At 38.8% G+C, this 5,133-nt stretch overlaps 1 pseudogene; it reads left to right on the forward strand.

Moving 5' to 3' along the window:
* The first annotated feature begins 610 nt into the window (after positions 1 to 610).
* Positions 611 to 4,760, forward strand: LOC138379018 (chromobox protein homolog 5 pseudogene; annotated as a pseudogene).
* Positions 4,761 to 5,133: the final 373 nt, after the last annotated feature.

The raw sequence follows: 5,133 nt of genomic DNA on the forward strand, positions 1-5,133 counted from the left end.
AGTAGTTACACAATGATACATTTTTCACCATCAGGGTTTGAGAGTTTCCGTTGCTTTACATCCTCACCAACATGTGGGGAGGTGAGTCATTTTAATTTATTCATTCTAATAGGTGTGTAGTGCTATCTCATTATGGTTTAAATTTGTATTTCTCTAATGACTAATAACCTTGATTACTTTTTCATGTGCTTATTGTTCAGTTGTTCATTTTCTTTTAGGAAGTATCTGTTCAGGGGTGGGGGCAGGGGAGCTGCCAGCCCGCCAAGCCCCAGACCTGGGAGGGGAGGGCCCTCCTGTTAGCCCAGAGGGAAAGAAAGAACTGGGGCGATCTGGTAGGTAAAGGAGGGAACCCTCATTCATCTACCTTTAGGGCTCCTCTTCTGCCGGAAGGTAGAAAGGGAGATTTTCCTTTTCCCTCCCTCAAACTAAAGAACATGTGCAAATCCTTATTTTTCCTGGTGAGGCATGGGAGGCCATAGCCACAATGCTTAACTGCATGCGTCTAATGTGGGGCTGGTTTTAACCTCAGTGCTCTGACGCAAACTGCTCAGCTCCCGGAAATTCCAAGGAACCCGGTGGCCTTAGTCCTTCAAGTGAAATAGTGTGCAACATGGGAAAGAAAACCAAGGGGACAGCCGACAGTTCTTCAAAGGATGAGGAGGAGTACGTTGTGGACAAGGTGTTAGGCACATGGTTGAGGGGCAAGTGGCATATCTACTGAAGGGGAAAGGCTTTTCTGAGGAGCACAATACTTGGGAACCTGAGAAAAACTTGGATTGCCCTTAGCTAATTTTCTTTCTTTCTTTCTTTTTATGAAAAAGCATGTAAGAAGACGAAGGAGGACGAAAATAACAAACCAAGGGAGCAGTTATTAAGCAACAAAGAGGAAATCCAATTTTTCAAACTGTGCTGATGATATGAAATCCAAAAAAAAGAGAGAGCAATGATATCTCTCGAGGCTTTAAGAGAGGACTGGAACCAGAAAAGATCACTAGGGCGCCAGATTCCTGTGGCGATTTAATGTTCCTAGTGAAGTGGAAAGACACAGATGAAGCCGACCTGGTTCTTGCAAAAGAAGCTAATTGTGAAATGTCCACAAATTGTGATAGCATTTTACGAAGAGAGACTGACATGGCATGCATACCCTAGGGATGCGTGGAACACAGAAAGAAACAGCAAAGTGCTAAAGGCGGGGGTGGGAGGGGGTGGGGGGGTGGTCTGTGTCATTTCTTTGTACGTAATGCATTCACCCCACCCCACCCCTACCCCCCTCCTCTCCCTTCTACCCACCCCCCTTCTATCCTAAACACATCCATAAAAAATGTGCTTATCACTGTGCTCCACACACAAAAAAGTATCTGCTCAAATCTTTTGCCCATTTTAAATTGAGCTGTTTATCTGTTTATTACTGAGTTACAGAGTTCTTTATATTTCCTGCATAGCAGTCCTTTATCAAATATATATTCTGTGAATATTTTCCCCAGTCTGTGGCTTACCGTTCAATGATCTTTTTTATTTTAATTATTTTTTTAAAGAGACAGGGTCTCGCTCTGTCACCTGGGCTGGAGTGCAGTGATACGATCATAACTCACTACAGCCTCAAACTCTTGGGCTTAAGCAATCCTCTGGCCTTGACCTCCAAAAGTGCTGGAATTACAGGCATGAGCCATCGTGCCTGGCCTTCTAGCTATCTATTCTATTTGTCAATTTTTATGCCATATTCTCTTGATTATTATAGTTTTGCAATAATCCTTGAAGTCAGGTAGTGTAAGTTCTCAAATTTTGTTCTTCTTTTTTCAAATTTTTTGGATATTCTAGGTGCTTTACATTTCCATATAAACGTTAGAACTAGAATTTTAATATCTATAAAAATAACTCCTGGTATTTGGATATGGATTGCATTGAATCTGTAGATCAATTTAGGGAGAATTGATATATTAACATTATCCAGTCTTCCAATTCACGGACATGATCGTTTTATCTATTTAGTTCTTTCCTTTCTCTCAAAAATGTTTTGTAGTATAGAGGTCTTGTACATGTTAAATTTATTCTTAAGTATTTTTAGTTTTTTATGCTATTATACATGAAATTCATTTTTAATTTTATTTTCCAGTTTTTTGCTGGTAGCATATGAAAATACAATTGAATTTTTAAAATATTACCTTTGTATTCTGTGACATTGAAAAACTAGTTAGCAGTTGTTGGGTATATTCCTTTAGGTTTTCTAAATAAACAATCATGTCATCTGCAAATAGGGACAGTTTTACTGTTTTCTTTCTGGTCTGCGTGCCATTTATTTTTCTTGTTTTGTTCCACTGGGTAAGACTTCTAGTACAATGTTCAATAGAAGCGAGAAGAATGGACATTCTTGCCTTGTTCTTAATGTTAAGGAAAAAATGTTCAATATTTCACCATTAACTACAACACTAGCTGTAGGGTTTTGTGGGTGCCCTTTATCATTCTGGAGAAGAAAAAAACATAGTGAACTTGAAGGCATGGTAGTGTTACAGCAAGTGTTACAGCGGGTGGTCCCAAGGACAAACCTAGCGGCACACGGAGAGTCGGAGAATCAAGGTTTATTCGCCGGCGGGCTCAGAGGGGCCTCGCCACCAAATTCTGAGCACTGTCTACCCGATTTTTCACACTTTTATTAAATTGGGGTGGTCCGAAGGATAGGGTCTCAGGTGGGTTAGGTAATAGGTTAGTTGATGTGTTAGCTAATAGGTTAGTATTATGTTGATGCACCAGGTAATAGGTTAGTGTTACGCTGATGCGGGTCTTCCATGAGGTGTGGGAGTCTCAGGTGGCTAATGGGAGTTTTCCTTATCAGTAGTAGAAATGATCTAAAATTAAACACATAGAAAAAAGGAATTAAAAAAATTAAAAGAGCATGAGTGAGATGTTTGACAACTTCAAGTGGTCTAATATATGGTAATTGGAGCCCCTGAAAGGGGGAGGGAGGACAGAAAAAGACATTTGAAGAAATAATGGCCAAAATATTCAACACTTGATGAAAATTATAAACTCGCAAATCCTAGAAACTCAACAAACCCCAAACACAAGAAACATGAAGAAAATTAGAATTTTACAACCAGGAAACATATTTTTCATAAACTAAGGCAATATAAAGATATTTTCAGACATACAAAAGCTAAAAGAATTCATCACTAGCACATCTGCAGTATAAGAAATGTTAAAGGAAGTTCTTCAGGCAGAAAGCAAATGATACCAGATGGAAACATGAATCTATACACGGGATTGAAGAGATCAGAAATAGTTAACTACATGGGTAAATATAAGATTTTTTAAAAAGATTTTTTTCTTATGCAAATCTCTTCAAAATATAATCAACTATTTAAACAAAAATAATCACAATATATTAGAGATTTATAACAAATATAAAAGTTAAGTGCATAGCAACAACAGCACAAAGGCCAGGAGGAGAGAAATGGAGGTATACTATTGTAAGGTTCTTTTTTTTTGAGATAGAGTCTAGCTCTGTTACCCAGGCTGGAGTTCAGTGGCACAATCATGGCTCACTGCAACCTGACATAAAATTCACCATCTTATCCATTTTTAAGTGTACAGTTCAATAGTGTTAAGCATATTCACACTGTTGTTCAATCAACCTCCAGAACTCTTTTTATCTTGGAAAACTGAAACTCTATATCCATTAAACAACAACTTGCCACTCCCCTTTTCCTCCAGCCCCTGGTAGCTTCTATTCTACTTTCTGTCTCTCTGAATTTGATGACTCTAGGTACCTAGTATAAGTGGAATCATATAGTATATTTTGTGACTAACTTATTTCACTTAGCATAATGTTTTTAAGGTTCAACCCAAATGTCCATCAACAGGTGACAAGATAAACAAATCATAGTGTAGCTATACAATGAAATACTACTTAGTAATAAAAGGGATGAATTATTGACATATGCAACAACATAGACGAATTGCAAACTAATTATGTTATATGAAAGAACACAGACTGAGTACATTTGTATGAAATTCTAGAAAATACAAAATGATTTATAGTGACAGAAAGCAGATCGGTGGTTGCCTTGGGTGGGGAGGGGTTGGAGGGAGGAATTATGAGAGGTAGCAGGAAAATTTTTGAGGGTAATAGATACGTTCACTGTTTTGACTGCAATTATGATTTCATGGATATATATATATGTCAAATTATATATTTTTAATATACACAATTTCTTATATATCAATTATACCTCAATAAAAACATGCCAGAAAAAACCCCAAACTTGAGTTCATTACCTCCTTCCCAAAATGGTGGATCTGTTGTCTTACATAATCTTGACAGCAGGGAGACAGAAAAATTTTGCCAAGGGCTTATCTTTTCAAGTTTGTTCTTTTTTTAAACTCAATAATTCATTTTCTAAGACTGTTCCCCATTCAAACATATAGTAGTAGAAAAGGCCCACCAAACCCAAATATAGAGCAGTGGAGTAATACTTTCTTGGCTGTGGCAAAATATCAAAAGGCAGCCTTTGGGACTTCTGCTTCTGGGAAGATGGAGTGAATGTACCTTTCCCTATTCTTCCTGCTAAGTACAGCGAAAAGCCCTAGATTTTATATGTAAAATAAGCATAAGAAGACCCTGAAAGGTGGAGAGAAAAAGGTAGACCCACTAGGGGCCTTGGGATCTGAGGAACAACATGGCTTCAAATTCCCAGAGTTTTCTTTTTGTCTCATGTCTTCCAGACTGGGAGCTGGAGGAGCCAGCAACCCAGAAACATCAATAGGTACAGACAAAAAAACAAAACAAAACTGAAACAAAAAACCTCCAAGAAAAGTCTGCTCTTTCTATCCAAAGGATGAGGAAAAGGACAACCTAGCAAGACAGAAAACTTTTAGGCAATAGTAGCTCTACTCCAGCCAAACATCACAGAAAAAAAAAACTGTGGCCCCACCCTGCCAGCAAAGGCCAAATGGGGAGCCTAGACTTTCACCCTTGCCAGAGTGTAAGGAGGTGCCCCAAACCATCCCTTCCCCCCACCCAAGCGGTAACAGAGAAGGCTTAGCGGGAAGGTGGGACTAATATCCCTGCTGGGTAGTAGCCCCTCATTCCTATGTTAATGGAAAGCATACGGGGAGCCTGGACTTTCACCCCTAACA

Source organism: Eulemur rufifrons, chromosome 30 (assembly GCF_041146395.1).
Source record: "Eulemur rufifrons isolate Redbay chromosome 30, OSU_ERuf_1, whole genome shotgun sequence".
NCBI classification, from domain to species: domain Eukaryota; kingdom Metazoa; phylum Chordata; class Mammalia; order Primates; family Lemuridae; genus Eulemur; species Eulemur rufifrons.